Source organism: Jaculus jaculus, chromosome 4, assembly GCF_020740685.1.
Source record: "Jaculus jaculus isolate mJacJac1 chromosome 4, mJacJac1.mat.Y.cur, whole genome shotgun sequence".
In the NCBI taxonomy this organism is placed as follows: domain Eukaryota; kingdom Metazoa; phylum Chordata; class Mammalia; order Rodentia; family Dipodidae; genus Jaculus; species Jaculus jaculus.
This window is the reverse complement of record NC_059105.1, coordinates 67,146,250-67,173,868: the sequence shown is the minus strand read 5'-3', so window position 1 is coordinate 67,173,868 and position 27,619 is coordinate 67,146,250. Positions and strand designations below refer to the sequence as shown.

Genomic DNA, 27,619 nt, shown 5'->3' with positions numbered 1-27,619 from the left:
ATCCATCCATTTTCCTGCAAATTTCATCACTTCATTTTTCCTTACTGCTGAGTATAACTCCATTGTGTAAATGTGTATGCGTGTGTATGGGTGGGGGGGTGTGTTTTAATATGCTATGGAGAATTTCTTTTAAGAGAGAGAGAGTAGCAACAGGAGAAAAGAGAAAGCAGGAAATCTCCCAAGCCAAGAGGAGTTCTCAGCAGTCCAGTCAAATCTCTCACCTGTCATGAAATTTGGTCAGATTTAAGTTCAGGATTTTGTCCAGAATATATCAGAAGAGGGGTCACATATATCTACCAGGGAAGTACAACATGTTTGATAATCATTCTTTTTGTCTTGTTAGTGAATGCTCATTGCTGAAAATCTGTTTTTCTTCTTTTTTTTCCTCTTCCTCTTCCCCTTCCCTTCCTCTTTTCTTCCTTTTCTCCTCTTCCTTCTTCTTCCTTCCTTCCTTTCCTCATCTTCTTCCTCCTCCTCCTTTTCTTTCTTCTCCTTCTTCTTTTTGAAATAGTATCTTACTTTGTAGCCCTGGCTAGCCTCAACCTTGCAACTATACTCCCCTGATGAGATTATAGGCATGTATAACCATGCCTGCAATAATTTTAAGGAAGGATATTTTATTGTGTTTATTTTTTGTTTGTCTATGCTGGGGATAAGACCTATGGCCTTGTATATACTAGACAAACACTCTACCGCTGAGCTTGAATCTGTTCTTTCCTTAGGAAAAATCCTGTATTTTAACTTGGTAGTTCATGAACCTTTCCCTCTTACCAGATGAACTCTTAGCTGCCTGATGAGCCCTTCAGTAGAAAGGCTTTCTGGCTTGCATATTGTAGCTTCATGTTTAAAAAAAATTATTTATTTATCTGCAAGGAGAGAGAGAGATAGATAGATAGATAGAGAGAGAGAGAGAGAGAGAGAGACAGAGACAGAGAGAGAGAGACAGAGAGAGAGAGACAGAGAGGGAGAGAGAGAGAGAGAATGGGTGCTTCAGAGCATCCAGCTACTACAAATGAACTCCAAATGAATGCACCACTGTGCATCTGGCTTTATGTGTGTACTGAGGTATTGAACCCAGGTTGTTGAGCTCTGTAGTCAAGTGCCTTAACTGCTGAGCCATCTCTCCAGCCCTCATAGCTTCATTTTTACAATATATCAGGCATTAAAATTTGTCCTTAAGCCAGGTGTCCTTGCTTATGACCGTAATCTCAAGGCTTGGTAAGCTAAGGCGGCAGGATCTTGAGTTCCAGGACAGCTTGGGCTACACAGTTCATTCTAAGACTGCTTGGGCTGCAATCCTAAATCCCTGTCTCCAAAACCACAAAGGTACATTTGTAGTAACACTAATGATAAAAATGTGTCCTGCTTCCCACCAAGCATTTCAGCACATGAAACATGCATAAATGAATGCATAGCTGCACAATTGAACAGGTCGTTTTGGTCCCCGTAGTGAAATCACAGTTGCAGGTAAGTTGACTGGGAATCAGTACAAGTGAGCCTGAGCCTTCCATTCTATACCCCCATCCTATCCTGAGGAACACACACACTTACACACTGTATCCTGACAGCAGACAAAATTTCTGGGCAAAGGGCAGAGAATTATTACCTAGAACTATCAGCACATTGGTTTCCACACCTCAGTTTCCTCTTTGGAGCCATGTGAAGGGTTCTAGCAGAATGAGGTTATATGTGCCAAAAATCACAGAAAGTAGGAAGAAATTAACTTTTTCTTTCATTCTGCAAATGTACTAATTGCTAGTTATATGCCAGGTACTGGTAAATACTAGAAAATTCTGAAGCTAACACATAGACCATATTCTGTCTACAGTTAGCATCACAAAACACAGTTAACATATTGAACAATGGGCATATGTTTATATGTATATGACCATATATATGATTTTGCACATATATATTTATGTGATTCTTTTTCTTTTGACTCACACTGTAATTCTATGGAAGGTTTTTTATGTATTGTCAATTGCTATTTGCATGGAAGTTTGCATGAAGTTTTCTTATCCCCAGCTGCTCAAATAACAATTGAATTAACTATAATTTATACCTACTAATGTGTCCACTTATATGAATAGCTCTTTGGACAAGGAAGTAAGGATCACCGTGAGTTCACGGCCACCTTGAGAGTACATAGTGAATTCCAGGTCAGCCTGGGATACAGCGAGGCCCTACCTCAAAAAAATAAATAAATAAATAAAGTTAGACTCTAGGACTGGAGAGGTGGCTCAGCAGTTAACGTGCTTGCCTAAAAAGCTTAATGACCTGAATTTGATTCCCCAAGACCCACATAGGGCCAGATGCACAGGGTGGTGCATGCATCTGGAGTCCATTTGCAGCAGCTGGCGTGCCCATTCTCTCTGTCTGGTCTCTCTTTTATCTCTTTGTGCCTGGAAATAAATATATATTTTTTAAACAAGTTAGACTCTAAAGGAAGAAAACCCAGGTGCAAAGTGATAAGCACATTTCCAGGCTAAAGGGTCCTAAAGAAAGGGAGGGACAGATCCTAACAAGAACACCACCACGAGAAAGCACCTAGTTCAAGTACTAGGTAGTTTGCTATATGCTGGAGTTTCAGCTTTCTGATCAGGAACCAATAAGACACAATTATACAAATAAACATGATAAATACAAATTGGGAAAAGGACTTTGAAAGAAATCAGTTACATGGATAACTGGGAAGACCACTTCAGAGAGTGGTTTCAGAAGGCCTCTGAGGAAGAGACATTTGAGCTGAGGCCTGAAAGATGTGAGTGAGCCAGGGATGTGAGGAGCTGGTGAAAGGGCAGCTGCACAGACAGAAAGGGCTAGTGTGTCTGAGGAAAAGAAAGAGGCCCTGCAGCGGAAGGGTGGAGAGTGAACAGAAGAGGAGAGTCCTGGGAGGCAGTAGAGGTAGATAGGGTTAGACTTGCAGCCCTTGTAGATTATCATGAGAGTTAAGAGCTATGTTCCAGAAGCAGTTGACAGCCATTGAAGAGCTTTAGGCAGAAACTATAGTAATTATCTTCACCTAGACTTATTTCTTCATATATGTAAACTGTATGTGTTCACATGTGTACATATGTATGTGTGTGTATCTAATGATGCCATCCTACTCATGATCTACAACGTGGTCTTTCATTTATCAGTAATATGGAGTCAGGCCTGCTGGTGCATACTTGGATCCCAGTGCTAGGGAGGTGGAGATAAGCAGGTACCTGGAGCTCAGTTAATCAGCCAGTCTCGCCTAAGTAGTGAGCTCCAGGCTAGTGAGAGACTGTCTCAAAGGGCTGGTGTACCTGAGGATGACATCTTACCTTAGGTTGTCCTCTGGACTCCATGTGCGCACACACAGGCATGCACATTTTCACACACATGCGAATACACATGCAAATAAATAATATTATTATGATGATGGGCATCTCTGAAAGGAAGCCTTACAAAGAAAAATAAGTGTTTTGCTATAAACTATATAACAGATAAGTAAAAATTAGGAGCTGGTTGGGAAAACAACATCTTAAGAGTGAAAAGGGAAGGATGGGTTTCTTTTTAAGGTTTTTTGTTTGTTTGTTTTTATTTATTCATTTGAGAGTGACAAACAGAGAGAAAAAGAGGCAGAGAGAGAGAATGGGCTCACCAGGGCCTCCACCCACCGCAAATGAACTCTAGACGCATGCGCCACTTTGTGCATCTGGAGAATTGAGCCTCAAACTTGGATCCTTAGGCTTCACAGGCAAGCACTTAACTGCTAAGCCATCTCTCCAGCCCATGGTGTTTGTTTTTAATCTCCACTATAAATTTGAATTTAGTTTGATAACTTAATAGTGTCAAGTGTGGTGGTTCATGGTTATAATCCCAGCACTTGGAAAACTAGAACAGGAAGTATGCCATGAGTTTGAAACTAGCCTGAGCTACAGAGTGAGACCATATCTCAAAAACAACTTGGGAACATGAACATTATTTTCTGAGCTGGAAGAGTGGTGGTAGACCATTAACCCAGCATGCACATAGCCTTCGTTTATAACCCCAGTACTACCAAAAAAAACCCACTTTATTTCTTACAAATTAATTATCATAAATATGTGACTTCAGTTATATATCTGTTACATTTTATTTATTTGAGAAAGGGAGAAAGAGGCAGATAGAGAGAATAGGCATGCCAGGGCCTCTAGCCACTGCAAACGAATTCCAGATGCATGTGTCATCTTGGGCATCTGGTTTTATGTTGGTACTGGGAAATTGAACCTGGGTCCTTTGGCATTACAGGCATGCACAATAAGTGCTATGCTATCTCTCTAGCTATAGTATATTCATTGTTGAAGCAACTTTATAGACTATTTTCCATCTTCTAAATGCAGTATCTGGACAAAGTTTAAAGATAAGAATTCAGTTGCGCATGGTGGCACACGCCTTTAATCCCAGCACTCGGGAGGCAGAGGTAGGAGGATCTTTGTGAGTTCGAGGCCACCCTGAGACTCCCTAGTGAATTCCAGGTCAGCCTGGGCTAGAGTAAGACCCTACCTTGAAAAAAAAAAAAAAAGAATTCAATAGGCAGCGCATGGTTAAGCCATACAAAATCATGAGATGCTCAAATCAAACTCCACAGAAAACTGAATTTCATGTTTTAAAGTACAGCTTACTATTGCCAATGATTATAAATGAACTCATTTGTTTTTATTTATTTATTGGGTTTTTGTTTTCTTTTTAAATATATTTAAATTTTGAGTAAAAATATATCTAAAAATTTTTAACTATGAAACTCCAGAATCTTTTATTTCTTGCTTATTTATAAAACATAGACAAAGGAAAGGCTAGGAGAAATTAATTGTGTTATAGTGAAGCAGAGTTAGACAGTATATTTTTCTGGTTTCATAGCTCCCCGTGGTATGAGCATCTATTGCAAACATGTGTGTTCCAAAATAGTATGAATGAAAAGATTATAGCCCATAAAAATAACCGCCCCAGTCTTGTGAACTCTGATATAGCTGATGATTATTTATTTATCTATTTATTTATTTAGAGACAGGCTAACCTGAACTCACTCTGGCCTTGAACCCACGATGACCCTCCTATCTCAGCCTCCGAAGTGCTATGAAGAAAGGCATGCTCCACTATGTCTGGCTGATATAGCTCATTTATGAGCCTGTGCTTATTTTTTAATATGTAAAAGTGGAAATGAACTAAAGCAGACAAAAAGCAAGAGAAGTCAAGGCATGTGACAAAATTGCTGTCAAGTCATAGAAGGGATATCCCTCCCTAAACCCTCATCTGCATCCTTAACCCATGAGCCCTTAGCCTTCAATGATTACCATCCTTGATATGCTTCTGGTTTTGTAATAAAGTCATGAGCAATAGAAATGTAACAAGCATTTTTATCTGCCTTTTATCTTCATTTAGAGACCTGAGAGCAACTTTAATTAGCAAGAAATAATTCTGTTTCTTAAGAAAGTCATTAATTTTTCTTTTAAACTTAAGAATGAAGATATATTTAGCTTCTCCAAATATTTAATTTTATGTGATCCATTTGTTAAAGGATGTCTTAATTGTATAATTAAGCATGTATGAATGTATGTATGTGCGTGTATTTCTGTTATAAAATTGCAAGAAATTGTGTTGAAGAGTAATGACTAGTTAGAAATATTTTCTCTTATGTGTTCATAATTTTCAAAAATTTAAATTCATAGATTGTCTACTAAAGGGGAAGACAGCCAGGAGTGCTGGTGAGATCGCTCAGTGGTTAAAGGTACCTGCTTGCAAAGTCTGCTGGCCTAGGTACAATTCCCCATGTCAGTTGGATGCAGTGGCACATGCCTCTGCAGTCCATTTGCTGTGACAAGAGATCCTGGAATGCACACACACACACAAATAAAATTAAAAAAATAAAGAGGAAGACTAACAATATCTGTAGTTCTCCCCAGAGCTTCATATCCATGAAACAGATTATTAACAACAGGCATAATTTGAAATAATTGGAAGGGCTCATTATCCCTAAACTGTCTTTCATGCAGACTGTTTTCCAACTATGTGATTTATTTCTTGGATTAAGGGTGTATCTTTATAAAATATTAGTTTAAAAGTTGCAATTTCGCTCATGTTTGTGAAGGTTGCATTAGCAGTCTTGGTGAAGGCCCCAGAGGAAATGGGAAGGGTAGAATTGTTGTTGGAAAGAAAGGAACCACTACCCACATGAGTCTCCTAAAGAGGGCTTTAGGCACAATTATAAATATGAAATATTCACCTAGGTGGGAGTCACACTTAAAGTTCTGATACTATATTCATCTAAATGGTAAAATGGATTGTAAATCAACAATGCCATTCATGCATGCTTTCTGATTCTTTTGTTGGTGGGTATGATGTGGTTTTTTAATTGGATGTACCTCAAAACAGAATTTTTCACATGTTAAATGTGAGTTTCTAAGTTAGCTGTAAGGCTGTTTCTCTTCAGGTACAAAGACTGGAGATGGTGCTTCTCTACAACCTGAACGTGGAAAGCAAATGAGTTCATAAGGCCAAGTCCAGAAAGCCTAGTTAATTTACTGAGCTGTTTGCAAAAGAACCTGGCACCTTTACTTCTTCCACAGGCTGGGAGTACCATCCAGTAAAGTCTAGTTGGATTCTTGAATGGGTTCTTGGCAAGAACATAAAGTGGCTTTATACGGCTCATCTCGGATGCATTTCACTAAGTGTCTGAAAGAAAAGGGAGGATTTGTGGACCTGATTAAAACAAGGAAGTTACCCAGTGACTTAACCAGGCATGTTGTGGAATTTGAATCCTAAAACAAAGCCCTCCATCATCGACTTTTCAGCCATGGGAATAACCAGTTACTTCGTATGTTTTGTCAAACTGCCTCTACCATTTGGTCAGCCTGATGGTTACCTGCTGCCTCTTTTTATAGCCTCTGTGTGCTTTGTTGTTGCCCGGCTGGTCAAACATGTGTAACAGTGCCCTAGGGCACCAAGCACGCCCTGGGGGGGGGGGGGGCTAAGTGCTGCCAGATGTAGGGAGCAAGGGTTGATTCACATGGCCATAATTTCAATGGCTAATTTTACCTGTTTTCTTTTGGTTTTGAGTTTCATTCTTCAAGAAAAATCCATTTGGAATTGAATTTTTCCCCCTTTAAATTGCAATCTTGTCTTGTTACCTCTGATCTCCCAACCTCATCCCACTCATAAAATGAAAGAATGGAAAAGATATGTGATTTATTAAATCTGAGTGGTTAATGTTTTTACTTGATGATAAAAGTTAAAGATACAGCTGATGAATTCCAGAATGTGGAAAATGCCAGGAACAAATAAATAAATTTTCTTAAATTACCAGGAAGAAAGAAGAATTTGTTAAAATGAGCATGAGACAAGTCAAGCAAATGCAAAAAATCTTATTTGGATCTTACTTTAGTGTAAATCATTGATCTGATTTTTATGTGTCTTTTAAAAAATATTTCTTAAGCCTGGAGTGGTGGTGCACGTCTTTAATCCCAGCACTCAGGGATCAGAGGTAGGAGGATCACTGTGAGTTTGAGGCCAGCCTGGGACTACAGAGAGAGTTTCAGGTTAGTCTGGGCCTAGACTGAGACCCTACCTTGAAAAACAAAATAAAAGAGAACACTATTTTTATTGTATTTATTTGCAAGAGGGAGATAGTGCATATGAGCACTCTAGGGCCACTGCAAATAAACTCCAGAGGCCTGTGCCTCTTTATGTATCTGGCTAAATGGTTACTGGGGAATCCAGCCTGGACTGGCAGGTTTTGCAAGCAAGCACCTTTAACTGTTGAGTCATCTCCCTATCTCTGTTTATTTTCCTTTCTTTCTTTCTTTTTTTTTTTTTTCTGAGATAGGGTCTCACTCTAGTCCAGACTTGGAACACTGTAACCCCATACTGGCCTCAAATGCAGTCTTCCTAGTTCAGCCTCTCAAATGCCAGGACTAAAGATGTACATCTGGCTCTACTTATCCCATTTTTTGAAAATAGATTTTATTTTATTTATTTGAGAGAGAGAAAGAAGCAGGAGAGGGAAAGAGAGAGAGCAAGCAAGAATGGGTGCACCAGGACCTCTAGCCACTGCAGAGAAACTCCAGATGCATATGCCACCTTGTGCACGTGGTTTACATGGGTACTAGGGAATTGAACCTAGGTCCTTATGCTAAGCCATCTTTCCAGCCCCATTTATCCAATTAAAAAATATATTTTTATTTATTAATTTGAGAAAGATACAGAAATAGGCAGGTAGAGAGAGAGAATGGGTGTGCCAGAGCCTCTAGCTATTGCAAATGAACTCCAGATACGTGCACCCCCTTGTACATCTGGCTTACATGGGATCTGGGGAGTTGAAGCTGGGTCCTTCGATTTTACCTTAACTGCTAAACCATCTCTCCAGCCCCATTTATCCAATTTTTAAAAATTTATTTATTTACTTATTGGTTTTTTGAAGTAGGGTCTTGCTGTATCCCAGGCTGACCTGGAATTGACTATGTGGACTCAGGGTGGCCTTGAACTCATGGTGATCCTCCTACCTCTGCCTAGTGCTGGGATTAAAGGTGTGCACCACCACACCCAGCTCCATTTATCCAGTTTTTTTTTTTTTTTTTTTTTTTTTAATTTGAGAGCGACAGACACAGAGAGAAAGACAGATAGAGGGAGAGAGAGAGAATGGGCGCGCCAGGGCCTCCAGCCTCTGCAAACGAACTCCAGACGCGTGTGCCCCCTTGTGCATCTGGCTAACGTGGGACCTGGGGAACCGAGCCTCGAACCGGGGTCCTTAGGCTTCACAGGCAAGCACTTAACCACTAAGCCATCTCTCCAGCCCATATCCACTTTTTAAAAAGACAAAAAAAAGATATCTAAAGATCAAATAATATGATAATAAGGAATAGCTGTCAATTTTTAGGTATGATAATATTATATTACTAAATCAGTAAAAATAATCTTCATTTCTGAGATATGCATCCTGAAATAAATATTGTAAATGAATTTACATGATGTTTGGGATTGTCTACAGTTTTTTTTGGTGGTTTTCTTTTTTTTTTTTTTTTTTCAAGGTAGTGTTTCATTCTAGTCCAGGCTGACCTAGAATTCATTATGTAGTCTCAGGGTGGCCTGAAACTCATGGTGATCCTCCTATCTTTGCCCCCCCCCATGTGCTGGGATTAAAGGCATGTGTGACCACACTGGTTTACACTGGTTTTGACTCACATAATTGACTAGAATAAAAATTGTGGGTTTTTTTGTTTTATTTTGTTTTGTGTTTTTTTGAGGTAGGATTTTACTCTAGTCCAACCTGACCTGGAATTCACTATATAATCTCAGGGTGGCCTCAAACTCACTGAGAGGCTCCTACCTCTGGCTCCTGAGTGCTGGGATCAAAGGTGTGCGCCACCATGCCCAGCTGTAAATTATTTTTTTTTTAGTTTTTAAAAATTTCATTTTACTTAGTTAAGAGAGATAGAGAGAAAGAAGCAGAGAGGGAGAGAGGGGGGCAGGCAGACAGACAGACAGAATGGGAGCACCAGCACCTCTATCCCTGCAAACTCCAGATACATGTGCCACCTTGTGTATCTGTTTTACATGAGTCCTGGGGAATCAAACCTGGGTCCTTTGGCTTTGCAGGCAAGCACTTTTAACCTCTGAGCCCTCTATTCAGCCCTGACAAGGATATTTTCCCAGTTTATCTTGTAAAAGTTGTTGGATCAAATTAAATAATGCATATAAGATGTAATTGTAAATTGCTACAAATATGGCAGCTGTGTTACTAAGTCTTCAAAGGGATACCAGGGATTTTCTTTTCCTTTTTTTTTGGTGGTGTGAGGAGGTATTTGGTTTGGTTTGGTAGCCACAGCTTGCTTACCTTAAATTCTCCATCTGCTGGAGTCTCAGCCTTCTTAGTGCGAGGATTACAATCATGTGCAAAAGTATAGTTACTGAGTTCAAGGTCTGACTAAGAGACTACATAGTGAATTCCAGGTCAGCTTGGGCTAGAGTGAAGGCCCATCTTGAAAACCAAAAATAAATAAATAAATAAAGTGGCCTTTTCTGTGTTGATAAGCATTAGGGCTGTCCCCGATATGAATTAAGTAATAATTGAAAAGCTCTGGGAAAAGGATATAAAAATATAGGGGCTGGGCAGCTGGATTGGTGGTTAAAAAGCCTTGAAAAGCCTGCTGGCCTGAGTTCAATTCCTGAGCTGCCTATGTAAGCGGGCACAAAAAGTGGTGCAATTGCCTGATGTTTGTTTGCGCGTGCGCAAACACACACACAACACACACACACACTCACTCACCAATAAATAAAGGAAAAAAATTAGAGTATAAGAAAGGAACTGGCCAGGCGGTGGCACACACCTTTAATCCCAGCACTTGGGGGGCAGAAGTAGGAGGATCACTGTGAATTTGAGGCCAGCCTGAGACTACACAGTGAATAGAGTGAGACCCTACCATGAAAAACTAAAAAAGAAACGAATAGGGCTGGAGAGATAGTTCAGTGGTAAAAGGCATGTCCTTGCAAAGCCTGACAGCCTGGGTTTGATTCCCCAGTACGCATGTAAAACCAGATACACAAAGTGGTGCATGCATCTGGAGTTTGTTTACAGTGGCAGAAGGCCCTGGTGCACCCATACTTATTCTCTCTCTCTTTCTCTCTGTCCACTTTTGTCTCTGTCTTATATAAAGGATATAAGAATATACTTGCTAATTATTAAGGGTGTTTAACTACGTTGTAGTAGTAGGATAATTCCAAGTATTCCATTTTAAAATAAGATTTCTCACAGCCTAGCCAATTAAATATAGTGTAGACATCTGCACTGTTAATGTTCTCACTGGGAGCAAGCATGGTAGTACATGCCTATAATCCCAGCATGCAGGAGACTGAAGCAGAAGGATTGAGAGTTTTGCGTTAGCCAGGACTACACAGAAAGAGCTCTGTCAAGAGAAGGAGAAAAGAAGGAGGGAGGGAATTGTGAAACATATATATATATATATATATATATATATATATATATATATTTTCTTTTCTTTTCTTTTCTTTTCTTTTCTTTTCTTTTCTTTTCTTTTCTTTTCTTTTCTTTTCTTTTCTTTTCTTTTCTTTTCTTTTCTTTTCTTTTCTTTTCTTTTCTTTTCTTTTCTTTTCTTTCTTCAAGGTAGGGTCTCACTCTAGCTCAGGCTGACCTGGAATTCACTATGTAGTGTTAGGGTGGCCTTGAACTCATGGTGCTCCACCTACCTTTGCCTCCCAAGTGCTAGAATTAAAAGCAAGTGCCACTATGCCCAGCCCCTAATGAGTATTTTTAAAATTATTATTGATTGAGATGAGGAGGTAATATGATGGAGAATGGAATTTCAAAGGGGAAAGTGTCAGGAGGTAGGGAGGGAATTACCATGGGATTTTTTTTATAATCATGGAAAATGTTAATAAAAATTTTAAAATTAAAAAAAATTATTATGATTTTTGTTTTTTCGAAGTAGGGATTCACTAGTCCAAGCTGACCTGGAATTCACTATGTAGTCTCAGGGTGGCCTCGAACTCACTGTGATCCTCCTACCTCTGCCTCCCGAGTGCTGGGATTAAAGGTGTGTGCCTCCATGCCCGGCTCCTAATGACTGTTTAATGAGAGAGAATATGTGTGGTGATCTCAAAAGAACATCAGATGCTTGCTCCACTTTTTGCGTACCTCGAAAAACAAAACAAAACAAAAAACTTGATTGTTAAAATGCTTTCTCTATTTTTTTTCTTTGGTTTTTCAAGGTAGGGTCTCATGCTGGTCCAGGCTGACCTGGAATTAACTCTGTAGTCTCAGGGTAGCCTCAAACTCTCAGTGATCCTCCTACCTCTGCCTCCCTAGTGCTGGGATTAAAGGCGTGCGCCACCACGCCCGGTTAGTTCTAGAATTTTCATTCCTACCTTTTTTTTCTCCTTCCCAGCATTTTGTTGTAAAAGATGATATATATAGAGAGAAAAGTGTAAAACAATGTACAGTTTAATAAATGATTATAAAACAAATACCAAAGTAACTATGTACTTAAAAATTTCAAACATTATCACTTGGCCTGGCAGTGCACACCTTTAATCCCAGCATTCAGGAGGCAGAGCTAGGAGGATCATGGTGAGTTGAGGCCACCCTAAGACTACATAGTGAATTCTAGGTCAGCCTGGTCAAGAGTGAGACCCTGCCTCAAAAAACAAAAAATTAAAAAACAAAAATTCAAACATTGCCAGACCGTTAGTCCACCTGTGCATGCCCCTGTTCAGTCCAAATCTCTTCCATTCTCTAGGTAACTATGAGCATGTCTTTCCTAGTGTTTTCTTTTTTCTTATTTGGAAAGTAGGGGCGTAAGGGAGTTGAGACAAGGTCCTGCTCTATAGCTCTAGTTGGTCTTAAACTTGCAGTGATCCTCCTGCCTCTGCCTCTCTAGCGCTGAGATTACAGGCTTTATAGTACTGCCTTCTGTACTTTCCTTTATAGTTTTACCACATACCTATAGATTCCTTAAACAGAGATTTAATTTTTTAAAAACCTATTGTCAGTAATTGGAGTCCATTCATTTTGATTGCTACTCTTCCCTTTGAGGAATTTTCCATAATGTATCCATACTACTATTGATGGACCTTGGGTTGTTTTAACTTTTCTTTTAATTGTATACATTCTTTTGTATGTCTCTTGGTGCTCCTGTTACATATATTATATATGTGTAGTTATGCATAGTCATGACATATAACTAGGATTAAATAGTGATTTCGTGCTGGTCGTGGAGGTGCATGCCTTTAATCCCAGCACTTGGGAGGCAGAGGTAGGAGAATTGCCATTAGTTCTAGGCCACCCTGAGACTATATAGTTAATTCCAGGTCAGCCTGAGCCAGAATGAGACCCGACCTTGATAAACAAAATAAATAAATAAATAAATAGTGATTTCATATTCCATTTTTTAAAAAAATATATATTTTATGTATTTGAGAAAGAGAGAGATAGACAGAGAGAGAATGGGCACACCAGGGTCCTCCAGCCACGCAAACGAACTCCAGATGCATGCGCCACCTTGTGCATCTGGCTTACATGGGTCCTGGAGAATTGAACCTGTATCCTTTGGCTTCGCATGCAAACACCTTAACCGCTAAGCCATCTCTCCAGCCCTGATTTTATATTCCAAAGTGGTTGTATCAGTTGACATCCGTTCAGCAATATTTGAGTTCTTGTTACCCTTCATCCTCTATTGGACTTGGTGTTATCAAATTTAACATGTTCTTTTATCTGGTTTTTTTTTTGTTTTTTGAGGTAGGGTCTCACTCTGGCCCAGGCTGACCTGGATAACATGTTCTTTTAAAATATGCTTAGTAAACTGGCATATATAAAATTGTTCATTGTTGTCTGATACTTACATATGTATCTATAATTTGAAAATGTGAGCTTTACTTGAGGAGTTTGAGTCTGCATGAAGTTTTTCAGAAACATGCTTTCTGGGCATTTATAATTACTTGGTAAATTGTATCTTCCAATTTATCAACTACTACTTGAGTATCAGAAAAAGATAATTTGCTTTAAGAAATCAGAAAGCAAAAGAAAACCTGAAACAAGAACAACAAAACAAAGTAGAGAACGGGTTTGTGTTTTTCATTTATTGTGATCTATAGTGAGTTCAATGCACTGACCACACATGCCAGGTGCTACACTAGTGAGCATGTAGTGCATAGAAATTTATTTGTATTTTCGTTTTTAATTTTTTGAATATTTATTTATTTATTTATTTGAGAGCTAGAGGCAGACACACAGAGAGAGAAGGCACACCAGGGCTTCCAGCCACTGCAAATGAACTCCAGGTGCATGTGCCACCTTGTGCATCTGTCCAGCCTTCCTTTTTTAACTTTTGATTTATTTACTTATTTGACAGAGAAAGAAGGAGAGAGAGAGAAAATGGGTGCATCAGGGCCTCCAGTCACTGCAAACGAACTCCAGACGCACACGCCACCTTGTGCATCTGGCTAATGTGGGTCCTGGGAAATCGAACGTGGGTTCTTTGGCTTTGCAGGCCAATGCCTTAACCACTAGACAATCCCTCCAGCCCCTTTTAATTTTCATAAAATATTTTTATTTATTTGAGAGAGAGAGGGAGATAATAAGAAGGAAAGAAGCAGACAGAGAAAGTTTGGATGCACCAGGGAGTCCTGCCACTACAAACAGACTCCACACACATGTGCCACTTTGTGCATCTGGCTTTACATGGGTACTAGGGAATAGAACCCAGGCCATCAGGCTTTGGCCACTGAGCCATCTCTCCAGCTCCTCAGCTACCCTCCCTTTTTTTTGAAGTAGGGGCTTGCTCTAGACCAGGCTGACCTGGAATTCACTATGTAGTTTCAGGGTGGCCTTGAACTCACAGCAGTCCTCTTACCTCTGCATCCCAAGTGCTGGGACTAAAGGTGTAAGCCACCATATGTGGTTCTTTTTAATTTTTTTTCTTTGTTTTTTTAGGTAGGGTCTCACTGTAGCCCAGGCTGACTTGGAATTCACTAGGTAGTCTCAGGGTGGCCTTGAACTCACAGCAATCTTCCTACCTCTGCCTCCTGAGTGCTAGGATTAAAGGCATGCACCACCATGCCTGGCTCTTTTTAATTTTTTAAAATATTTTATTTATTTGGTATGTGTGTATGTATGTGCATGTGTGTGGGTGCATGTGTGCCATGGTGCACATGTGGAGGTCAGAGGACAGCTTTTGGGTTGTTTCAAGCCTTCTATCTTGTTCTGAGGCAGGTCTGTCATTCATCAATCTTCACAAACTTCTGGAAAATTCTCCTGTCTCTGCCTCCCTTCTTCTATAATGCACTGGGATTATGGAAGCCTGCCAAACTTCTGGCGTTTACCTGGGGTCTAGGGATCTGAACTCAGATCCTAATACTTGTACAGGAATTGCTTTAATTCACTGAGCCATCTCCCCCCCACTTTTTCTTTAATTTTTAAAATTTTTTTTAGTTTATTTACTTGAGAGACACGGAGGGATAGAATGGGCGTGCCAGGGCCTTCAGCTGCTGCAAACTAACTCCAGAGCCACCTTGTGCATCTGTCTTATGTGTGTCCTGGGGAGTCAAACCTGGGTCCTTTGGCTTTGTAGGCAAGCACCTTAACTACTAAGCCATCTCTCCAGACCCAAATTTAAAAAAAAAAAAAAAAATTTTTTTTTGAGTTTGTATCTTACTCTAGCTCAGGCTAACTGGGATCTCACTCTGTAGCTCCAGGCTACACTGTGATCCTCCTACCTCTGCCTCCTAAGTGCTGGAATTAAAAGCATGGGCCACTACACCCAGGCTCCCCAGTAATTTGAAGACAAGGTCTGACTGTGTAGCTTAGAAAGCCCTAGAATTCACTGTATAGTCCATGTTTGTTTCTTTTTCTGCGTCCTTCTGCCTCAGCCTCCCAATAGCTAGGATCACAAACGTGTGCCCCCACGTCTGGCTCCCAGATTTTAATGGTGGAAGAAGCTGAGGCTAAATAGTTAAGTATTGCTGAAGGTAGATAGCTAGTAAGTCGATCATAGAGCCGTTCTGAAGCTAGACCATCTAGTTCTACCTATCCCATCTATCAATTCCTGGCCATGCTGGGGAATTCAAGATAGAGTGACATTTGTTCTCTAGAGCCACCATGTTCCTGATGGCTAACTGCACTGGGCTTTATGCTTTTTTTTTTTCTTTTTTCTTTTTTTGTTTTTTTTTTTTTTTGAAGTAGGGTCTCGCTGTAGCCCAAGCTGACCTGGAATTCACTATGTAATCTCAGGGTGGCCTGAAACTCACAGGGATCCTCCTACCTCTGCCTCAACAACAACAAAAAAAACCACCAGTGTAGAATTGATTTTTAAATATATAATTTATTTATTTATTTGAGATAGAGAAAGAGAGAGCGAGGGAGAGAGTGAGAGAATGGTCACGTCAGGGCCTCAAGCCACTGCAAACAAACTCCAGATGCATGGGCCCCCTGTGCATCTGGCTTATGTGTGTCCTGGAGAATCGAACCGGGATCCTTTGGCTGTGCAGGCAAATGCTTTAACCACTAAGCCATCTCTCTAGCCCCTAGAACTGATTTTTAAGAAATATTTTATTTTTGTTTATTTGAGAGAGAGAGAGATACAGAACTAGGCAGAGAGGGAGAAAGAGAGAGAGAATGGGTGTGCTAGGGCCTCCAGCCACTGCAAATGAATTCCAGATGCGTGCACCCCCTTGTGCATCTGGTCCTGGGTAGTTGAACCTGAGTCCTTTGCCTTTGCAGGCAAGTGCCTTAACCACTAAGCCATCTTTCCAGCCCTGATTTTTCTTTTCTAAAATATGTGGGGCACTGGCTGCCTAAATACTATTCTCCAAGCAAACTGAATACTACCATTACTTTTTTTCCTACCATTACTTTTTTATGGTAAAGTGAAAACATCCCTAATAAGATAAAAAATCATTTTCTATGGATACAGAATGACTGCAATTAAATGTTTACTAAGATAGCTTTGAAATACAGCAACACATGGAACCATCTGTTTTTCATTTCTCATATGTGTGCTTTTGTTTATCAATGCTTCTAAAACATTGAAGCATATTAGCACAGCTCCCTAAACCACATGTAGTTCTTCAAACTTGTATAGCACAGGGAATGATAGTTATAGTTTGCTTCAGGCTACAGGCAAGAATAATTCAAAGAAAATGTGCATTACTAATATTCAGAGCTCAGTTTCCCTCTGTGTAGTTAGGCTAGTTGGCTAGAAGCTAGGATTACCAAATACTTATGGGAGCTGAAGTTAGCCTCACCAAATCCAAATATTGCCAGTTCTTTGGATTACTCATTACTTGTGAAGGTGAGCAGCAGTTAGTCACAGCGGTAGAGAAGATTTGATGATGATAAGACATTAGCTGCAAGTATGAACTCTGCCCACTTGACTCTGTTGCTATTTTCTTTGCAGGATTTCTAGCCTTCTTATTGTACACATTACTGTGAGGTCCCTACTTGACAGGCCCCACGGTGTTCTGTGAAAATCTGCTTGCCACCTGAGTCTTAGAAACACAAAGGTGGAAGTGGAGATAGAGCTTCTGTTGTAGTGTGCACAACATCCTCTCAGTGGCCAGCCTCCAAACAGTTTCAGGACCAGTTAACCCCTGAAAGCATAGTGCACCAGAAGTACTTGAGTGTCTAGGACCTGGGCTTGTTCTCTCTCTCTCTCTCTCTCTCTCTCTTTTTGACAGTTTTAAAAATGATTTAATATACAGAATTTACTGAGACAAATACTCCAAAAACAAATAAATCAAATACACATACAATGTAATCTCTTTTGGATTTCTCTTGTACTTAAGGGGCATGGTGTAACAACGAAAGTTGTTTTGAAACACTTATAAATACATGATACAGCCTAGAAAATATATAATAAAAAAATCCAAAAAAAAAAAAGACCAAGAGAACAAACAAAAATCATTAATTTCTCTACCATGTAGGACTTCTGAAACTCACCTTCCTAATCTGGAAGGTGTCTTTAGTCACAGGAGTAAATAAATAAGTCAGCTACACATTGTTACCTTTATTAAGAGTATCAGACAAAAATTCAGCCATCAACATACAACCTTACTTCCCATCAAATGTTAATGAGAATGTAATTTTAAACAGGACATTGAAGCAACATGCCAAGAACTAAGTATAATCTTAAATTTTAATTTCACATTTTGACTAACTCCTAAAATCATGGAAACCAGTTGAACTAACTACATAGGGGAGAAGTAGGTATTTAAGTCATTTCATTCTTAAAACAAATTGGTTAAAATTAATGAACTTATAACTTTGGCCTATACACAGCATATTTCATATGATCATTATTCTACAAATGTGTATAAAGAATATTGCAATTTCATAATTGCTTATAATGGTACTTTCAGGATTGACCTATATTAAGTGTCTTGTCAAAAGAGATGGTAGTCAGGCGTGGTAGTACACGCCTTTAGTCACAGAGGTAAGATTATTGCTGTGAGTTCAAGGGCAGCCTGGGACTACAGAGTGAGTTCCAGGTCAGCGGGGCTAGAGTGAGACCCTACCTCGGAAAAACCATAGACAGAGAGAGAAATGGTAAATTACAAATATAAGGTATCTTACAACATTAAAAACTTTAAGAAAACCAAAAGACAATCTCTTTTTTTAAAAAAAATCAGCATTTGAAACAATGTAAATTTATATGTGACTTCAACAAGGAATACATTTATACATGATCATCCACTTGGTGAAGCTGATAAAAATGATAAACTCAAAGCCAAAAGGTTAATTTTTATTTTTTTCTTTTAGCAACTTTCGATGCATTTTTTGGTTTTGGCTCCCAGAGAGCATTTTTCACAAATCATGCAGCAGTCCTCTGTCCAGCTTGGCAGCCTTCCTTTTGTCCGTTATCTCTTTCACTTTGTTCATGTACACTCTGATCCTTTCCAATTCCTGCTTCACTGGATGTTCCTTAGGATTCACTCCTTGAGTTGCCAAATAAACCCAAAACATTGAATTTAATGTGTACGCAGAAGCCAAATCCACCTTTGCTTGTTCAAGTGGATCCAACTTCTGCAGCAGCTCACTTCTAGAAGCAGACATCGTGGTGTTCGGCATGTCACCCACCGCCCCGATGGCGCTGTCAAACGTGGATAAGCCCTCGTGGATTTCCACTGGGTAGTCGCCACTGATCTCCTCACCAGCCATTATGACCAGCTCCCTGCCTTCCACACCAAGCACCGTGGGCCGTCACGCCCTCTCTCTCTCTTTTGAAGCAGGGTTTCATTCTAGCCCAGGCTGACCTAGAACTCAGAGATCCTCCTACCTCTGCCTCCAAAGTGCTGGGATTAAAGACATGTGCCACATGCCTGACCTCTTTTCTTTTTCTAACTTTTTTTTTAACTTTTAGAGAGAGTGAAAGTGAGAGAGTGAGAGAGAAAGAGAGAGAGAGAGAGAGAGAGAGAGAATTGGGGCTCCAGGGCCTCAGCTATTGCAATCACATTCCACATGTTTGTGCCACCTACTGGGCATGTGCAACCTTGCGCTTGCCTCACCTTTGTGCATCTAGCTTATGTAGCATCTGGAGAGTCCAATATGGGTCCTTAGGCTTTGCAGGCAAATGCCTTAACCACTAAGCTATCCCTCCCGCCCTTTTAAAACTTTTTTGTTTTGTTTTTCAAGGTAGGGTCTCACTGTAGCCCAGGCTGACCTGGAATTCACTCTGTTCTCAGGGTGGCCTCGAACTCATGGCAGTCCTCCTACCTCTGCCTCCCGAGTGCTGGGATTAAAGGTGTGTGCTACTATGCTTGGCTTCCTTTTTAAACTTTTTATTGACAGCTTCCATAAATTTAATCAATAAATCATGATGATCCCCTCCCGCCACTCCCATTTTCCACTCCCAAATCTGTTCTTTACTGAATTCTTTTCTTTCCAATTAGTCTTGCTTTTATTTCAATGTCCGTGTTCTTTCCCTTTCTATTATTCATTCCTTATGTAAGCAGCATCAGCCACTGTGAGGTCATGAATATCAAGGCCATTTTATGTCTGGCAGATTGCATTGTAGGCACTCTTCCCCTTTCTTTAGCTCTTACAGTCTTCCTGCCACCTCTTCCACAGCGGTCCCTGATGGGCTTTCTTTCGACTCTAGTGCACTTTAGAGGTTTGAGCTGGATGTGTCAGCACATGCCGGTAAGCCCAGCACTCAGGAGGCAGAGGCATGAGGATAGAGATTTTTTTAGACTAGCCTGGGCTACATAGAGCCTACATTTAAGAAAAAGAAAAAGAAATCTGACTTCTGTGATGTAATGGACAGCTATAAACCTGGGCCCAGGACTGTTCCCAAGAGGCACATGTAGCTGTGAACCTCGACTTAGAAGTGTGTGAATAACTGTGTGGTTTCCACCATTAAGAAAGGCTGGGGAGGCCGGGTGTGGTGGCACACACCTTTAATCCCAGCACTAGGGAGGCAGAGGTAGGAGGATTGTCATGAGTTCAAGACCACCCTGACACTACATAGTTAATTCCAGGTCAGCCTGGACCAGAGTAAGACCCTACCTCAAAAAACAAAAAAAAAAAAAAAAAAAAAAAAGAAAGAAAGAAAGAAAAGAAAAGAAAAAGAAAAAAAGAAAAGAAAAAGAAAAAAAGAAAAGAAAAAGAAAGGGGAGGTGGATCAATGGATAAAATGCTTGCGCGCAAACATGAGTACGTGAGTTCTGACGCCTAGAACCCATGTAAATCTGGAACTTGTAGCACTAGCATCTGTGGTGTGTCACAGCATTCCTAGGGCAAGAAGAGGAAGAGCCAGGAGAATGGTCCAGAAGCTTTCAGACCAGCTCATCTGGTGTAGGCAGCAGTGGACAATGATTGACCCTGCCTCAAACAAGGTGGAGGGTGAAGGCCAGCACCCAAAGTTGTTCTTGACTCTGCACTCACTCATGAACATATGCACACACACCATATATATACACACCCAAGGGGAAAAAGCACTCAATCTATAGTCCTGGCTGTACTGACAGCCCAGTAGCTCCTGCAGGCCAAAGCTCATTTTAAATGCTTTGTTCTTCTGCATATAAATAATACATCCCAGGTTTGAAGTAACTCTTATTTCCTTTACCTCCTAGAATTCTTTGTGTGTGTGTGATGTATGCACATACATGCTTATGTGCGTACACACAGGTATGCATGCCCAGTTGTGCACCTGTGTCTGTGGCGTATGCACATGCATGCTTGTTTGTATGTGTGTGCACACAGGTATGCACGCACATTTGTGTAGCTGTGTAGAGGCCAAAAGACAGCCTTGGATAGCTTCCTCAATTGTTCTCCACCCTAATTATTTATGTATTTATTTCTTTTAAAAAATATTTATTTGCAAGTAGAGAGAGAGAAAGAGAATAAGAGGAGGGATGGGTGCAGCAGGGCCTCTTGCCACTGCAAATGAACTCCAGATGCACATACCACTTTGTACATCTAGGTACTACAGAACCCAGGCTGTCAGGTGTGCAAGCAAGCACCTTTAACTGCTGAGCCATTTCTCCAGGCCTCTTCACTTCTTTGTCTTAACATTTATGGGGCACGATCACTCTAGCCCAAACTGCCATGAAACTCTCAGTGATCTTACCTCAACTTCCAAAGTACTGGGATTAAAAGTATGAGCCACCATGCCTGGCTTCTGCCTGTTTTTTGTTTTTCGGTTTTTCTTTTTGGTTTTTCAAGGCAGGGTCTTGCTGTAGCCCAGACTGACCTGGAATTCACTGTGTATTCCCAGGGTGGCCTTGAACTCACATCAATCCTCCTATCTCGGCCTCCCAAGTGCTGGGATTAAAGGTGTGTGCCACCATGCCCAGCTTCTACCTTATTTTTTGAGGCATACTTTCTTACTAAGGGCTGAAGAGATGGCTTAGAGGTTAAGGCACTTGACTACAAAGCCAAATGATCCAGATTCAATTCCCCAGGACCCACATAAACCAGATGCACAAGGTGGTGACATGCGTCTGGAGTTCCTTAGCAGAGGCTGGAGGTTCTGGTGTGCCCATTCTCTCTCTCTCTCTCTCTCTGTCTCTCTCTCAAATAAATAAAAATAAAATATTTTTAAAAATGAATCTCTCTCTGGCCGTGGTGACGCACACCTTTAATACCAGCACTCAGGAGGCAGTGGTAGGAGGATTACCATGAGTTCGAGGCCACCCTGAGACTACATAGTAAAGAATCTTTCACTGAACTTGGAACTCACCAATTCATCTAGACTAGCAAGCCAACAAGTCCCAGGGATTCCCCCGTCTCTGTCCCCCCCCCACACCCATACCTCTGCAGCATACACTTTACTGACTGAGCTATATGCCCAGCCCACTTCCTAGGATTCTTTTTTTGTTTTTGTTTTTTTTTTTAATTTTTTTTTGTTCATTTTTTATTTATTTATTTGAGAGCGACAGACATAGAGAGAAAGACAGATAGAGGGAGAGAGAGAGAATGGGCACGCCAGGGCTTCCAGCCTCTGCAAACGAACTCCAGACGCGTGCGCCCCCTTGTGCATCTGGCTAACGTGGGACCTGGGGAACCGAGCCTCGAACCGGGGTCCTTAGGCTTCACAGGCAAGCGCTTAACCGCTAAGCCATCTCTCCAGTCCTTTGTTTTTGTTTTTGAGGTAGGGTCTCACTCTGGTCCAGGCTGACCTGGAATTAACTCTGTAGTCTCAGGGTGGCCTTGAACTCACGGCGATCCTCCTACCTCTGCCTCCCGAGTGCTGGGATTAAAGGCATGCGCCACCACGCCCGGCTTCCTAAGATTCTTTAGGAAAGATGATTTTGGAGTAGAGGGACTGCTAGATCAAGTACTTTTAAAAACTTTATATTATTGAAAATCTCAAATGTAAGTACAAAACTTTTTTTTGGCTTGTGTGTGTAATGTGCTGTGTGGTATATGTGTGTGTTGTGTGCCTTGCCTGTGGTAGCCAGAGTGTAACGGGTATCCTGCTCCATCGCTTTCACCTGCTCTCCTTTTACTGACTCTTGAGCTTGAGTGTTCTGAGGATTCTTAGGTATTTGCTCCCCTATGGGGCTAGGATTATAGTCATGTGTGGCCATGCCCAGGGGTTTCACATGGCACTGAAAGATTTGAACTCCAGGCTCAGAGCCCCTCTGGCCTTTATATGTGCATGGGAAGTATAGTTAACTGCTGGGCCATCTCTCCAGCCTAAAAGTTTCACATATAGGTTAAAGTGAGGAAGTTACATGTTATTACCAATGGATTTTTAGTAGTCGTCATCGTCATTTGAGATAGGATCTCTTGTATCCCAGGCTGACCTTGAGCCCACTTTGTAGCTTAAACTCTTCATTCTTTTGCCTCCATTTCCTGAGTTCTATGATGACAAGTGTGTAACACCACAGAAATATTTTTTAAAATATTTTTTTTTTATTTATTTGAGATAGAGGAAGAAGCAGAGAGAAAAAGACAGAGAATGGGCATGCCAGGGCATCTAGCCTCTGCAAACGAACTGGAGACACATGTACCACCTTATACATCTGGCACACAGCACCTTAACTGCTAAGCCATCTCTCCAGCCCCACAGAAATTTTTTTTTTTTAATATTTTTTTGTTCATTTTTTATTTATTTATTTGAGAGCAACAGACACAGAGAGAAATACAGATAGAAGGAGAGAGAAAGAATGGGCGCGCCAGGGCTCCCAGCCTCTGCAAACGAACTCCAGACACGTGCGCCCCCTTGTGCATCTGGCTAACGTGGGACCTGGGGAACCGAGCCTCGAACCGGGGTCCATAGGCTTCATAGGCGAGCGCTTAACCGCTAAGCCATCTCTCCAGCCCCCCACAGAAATATTTTTATTGAAAAAATAAGTCTCACTGTAGCCCAAGCTGACCTGGAATTCACTATGGAGTCTCAGCGTGGCCTTGAACTCACAGCGATCCTTCTACCTCTGCCTCCAGAGTGCTGGGATTAAAGGCTTGTGCCACTACACATGGCTTATATGGTGGCTTTTTGAAACTCAGAGGTGGGGTTGGATGTAGTATTGTGACCCAGGGAAGAAAACGCATCAGCAGAGCAGTTTCCCCAAGGATTGATAGAGAGGCATGGGGTGCCCTGCCACCCACTACTGAACCTCAGAGACTCAGACTAAATGCAGAAGGATTCTCAAAACTAGCGCTGTGTGTAGTCCTTTTCCAGCAGGCTGGCAGGTTAGTTTTAAATTCTTGGTTCTTTTCATTAAGACTAGGACAAAGTATCTAATTGTGCTATTTGTGCAACACGTTTTCCTGTGCCAAAAAACAGTTACAGTTATAGAAGGACTGAATAGGACAAGACCTCTCGGATGCAAGGCAACAGTCAGCAAAGAACCCATATAAATGCTCAACGTTGGTTTGGTCAACTACAGAGAAGGGTCAGGTTTGTGTTAGGGACAGAAGTCCTAGTGCTGTAAAGGTTGCCCAACTCAGACACATAATTCAAACACAAAGACTATGATGTAGGGTTTTTTTTTTCTTCTTCTTGGTTTTGTTTTTGAGGTAGGATCTCACTATACCCCAGGCTGACCTGGAACTCACTTTGTATCCCAGGTCAGCTTTGAACTCATAATGATCCTCCTACCTCTGCCTCGTGAGTGCTGGGATTAAATGTGTGTGCCACCATGCCTGACTAAATAAAATATTTTTAAAAATTAAAATAAAATAAATGTTTTATTTTCCTTTGCCTGGGGATTAAGCCATCATTTTCTTCATGCCATACTTTTAAGAACTTTTTATTGGTAACCTCCATAGATAAATATAGAATATATCATGACCGTAATGCCCTCCCACTATCCTCCTTTGTCTCCCCTCTCCAACCCCCTCCCACCGAATCCCCTCCTCTTTCCAAGTTCTCCCTGTTCTGTTTTGATGTCATAATTTTTTTCCTTCCTTCTATTATGCAGGTCTTGTGTAGGTAGCATCAGCCACTATGAGGTCATGAATGCCATGGCCACTTTGTGCCTGGAAGACAGTATTGAAAGCACTCCTTCCCTTCCTTTTGCTTTTGCATTTTTTCTGCCACCTCTTATACAGTGGCTCCTGTACCTTGGAAGGTATGACAGAGATGTCTTACTTAGTGCTGAACACTCTACTGTCACTTCTTCTCAGTACTTTGATGAGTTTTTAGTGTCCCCAGTGGTCACTACCATCTGAAGCTTCTCTAACCAAAAGTGAGAGTAGCATTGGTATATGGGCAGTTTGGTGGGCATGATACGTCCATTTAGCCAGATAACAGTAGTACTTTTCCCTTTTGAGTTTATGACGTCCCCAGCCATAGACTTTAGACTAGATTTTCAATACCAGGCATGAACTCCCTCCCATGGAGTGGGCCTCAAATCTAAGCAGTTGCTTTCTCTTGTGCCTCCATTGCACCAGTTGGTATATTTGGCCTGGCCAGCCAGCCATGACACTTGCAAAGTCCACTTTACTTTTTAAGACTGTTGATAACTTTTTTCCCCCAACAGGCTGCCCAGCTCTTTGCAGCTCCATAATAGCTAGTCAACAGCTCGGCTTCAGCTTGATTTCTTTAGTGTCCCATGGCCCAAGGGTGTGATGTATTGATGTATTCAGCAATAGGGTCTTACCATCTAGTTCTGGTGGGCAACCAAGAGCTTTGGAAATGGCCTGTAATATTTTGGGGCATCAAGGAAGGTCATCACCTTTACTTTGAGAGATGGAGTTTGATGGTGGTGATGTACACCTGTAACCCCAGCACTAAGGAGACAAACATAGGAAGATTTCAAGTTCAAGGCCAATTTAGGCCACATAGCAAGATCCAGTCAGAGATAGAGATGAGCAAGAGAGAGAGAGAATATGACAAAATCGACAGATACTGTCTTCTTTACAGCTGTCATAGCCCAATCGCAGGGGAGTATTTGGGAGAAGTGACCAAGTGTCCCTTGAATAACAATAATAATGATAATTTTTTTTTTTTTTTTTTTTTTTGGTTTTTCGAGGTAGGGTCTCACTCTAGCTCAGGCTGACCTTGAATTCACTGTCATCTCAGGGTATCCTCGAACTCACAGTGATCCTCCTACCTCTGCCTCCTGAGTGCTGGGATTAGAAACATGTGCCACCATGCCCAGCGGGAATAATAATAGTTATTATTAGAAAGTTCTTACATACTTCACATAGAACAAAGTGAAAGGACAATTGTCTTCTATAAAGGTATTCTTTCAGGGTGACTATCTCTCCTCCAGACCTAGCACAAAGGTGAGTCATGGTGTAGAAGGGTAAGGGAATTAGATTTGCTGCACATAAACTCACACCAGTGACTTTCTCTGCTTCATAGCAGCTGCATCATTAAAAAAAATAATAAATTTATTTAATGAGAGAGGGAAAATTGGTGTACTAGGACCTCTAGCCATTGCAAATGAACTCTAGACATATGTGACATCTTGTGCATCTGGCTTTACATGGTACTGAGAATCGAACCCGGGTCCTTAGGCTTTGTAGGATAGCACTTTCACTGCTGAGCCATCTCTCCTGCCCCTGTATCTAAATTTTTAAAAAATATTATTATTATTATTTATCTGAGAGAGAAAATGACACAAGGAGAGAGAGAGAGAGAATGGGCATGCTAGGGCCTTCAGCCACTACAAACTCCAGATGCATGTGCCACCTTGTGCATCTGGCTAACGTGGGTCCTGAGGAACTGAGCCAAGGCCCTTTGGCTTTGCAGGCATACACCTTAACTGCTTAGCCATCTCTCCAGCCCCTAAAAAAATCTTCTTTGACTATAGACAAGAAAGCATGCTAATTCCCTCCCCTCCCCCACTTTCCCCTTCACAGATCCACTCTTCATCATATCTCCTCCCCCTCTCAATTAGTCTCTCTTTTGTTTTGATGTCATCATCTTTTCCCCCTATTATGAGGGTCTTGTGTACTAGGCGCTGCAAGGTCATGGATATCAAGGCCAAATTGTGTGTGGAAGATTGCATTGTAAGCAGTCCTACCCTTCCTTTGGCTGTTACATTCTTTTTGTCACCTCTTCCCCAGTGGACTCTGAGCCTTGGAGGGTGTGCTAGAGATGTTTCAGTGCTGAGCACTCCTCTGTCACTTCTTAGCACTATGTTGCCTTTGAGTCATCCCAGTGGTCACCACCATCTGAAAAGAGAAGCTTCTCTAACCAAAGGTGAGAATAGCATTAATATATGGGTATGAATGAAAGAAAAGTGCTTACAGGGCTGTTTGGTAAGCATAGTATATACATTTAGAGAGACAGTAGTAGGCATTATACCCCTAGGGCTCTTGACCTTCCCCATCATAGGCTTTTGACTAGGTTTTCAGTACCAGGCATGTATTCCCTCCCATGGAACAGGTCTCCAGTCCCATTAGGTTTCCTTATAACAGACATGCCACTATTGCACTTACTGGGTTATTTGTCTTGGCTGGCCTAATGTAAGGCTTACAGTGTCCACTGTTATTTAATTCCACTGATGGTTTCTCTCTCCTATAGGGCTGTACACAGCATAGCTTTTTTCCAGCTTTCTGTCAGCTGGTCTATAGGAAGGTTTTCAGCTCTGCTCCACAAAGGGTTTTCAGTGGCTTTGCAGCCCAAGCATGCGTAGTCTTCAGCAATAGGATCTTATTGTCTATTCCTGGTATTAAACCAAGAGCGTTGGCAATGGCTTGTAATGTTTTGGGCAGGTATATATATATATGATTTATTTATTTATTTAAGAGAGTGAGAGAAAGAGAGAGAGAGAGAATGGGCTCATCAGGGCCCTCCAGGCACTGCAAATGAACTCCAGATGCATGTGTCACCTCATGCATCTGGCTTTTTTACATGGCTACTAGGGAATCAAACCTTGGTCTTTTTTGGCTTTGCCAGCAAGCTCCTTAGCCATTAAGCTATCTCTCCAGCCCAAGAAGCTACATCTTTTGACTGACCTGAACAAGTTGATTTCTAGAGGCCCTTCTGCATCCCTTTCCCACTTTTCTTCACCACTCAACAGGTGAAGGTGGGATTACTGTCCATAGTGAGGGCTGTGTTTCTGTGTGCCCTCATCTGTTTTTGTAGATTCCAGGGGTCTGCCCTACCCTCAGGGCTCAGTCTCATTTGGAACTGGACTACTCAAGTTTTATTCTTTCTCTTTGAATGAAAAAAAGTTTTCATTGATTTCCATATAATGCTTTTCTAAA

At 41.2% G+C, this 27,619-nt stretch overlaps 1 protein-coding gene and 1 pseudogene across 1 annotated transcript in view; one reads left to right on the top strand and one right to left on the bottom strand.

The window, feature by feature from the left end:
* Metap1d (methionyl aminopeptidase type 1D, mitochondrial) overlaps positions 1–27,619 on the top strand; it is a 102,924-nt gene that overhangs the window by 32,812 nt on the left and 42,493 nt on the right. The window lies entirely within an intron of this gene.
* Positions 18,252–18,667, bottom strand: LOC123460082 (annotated as a pseudogene).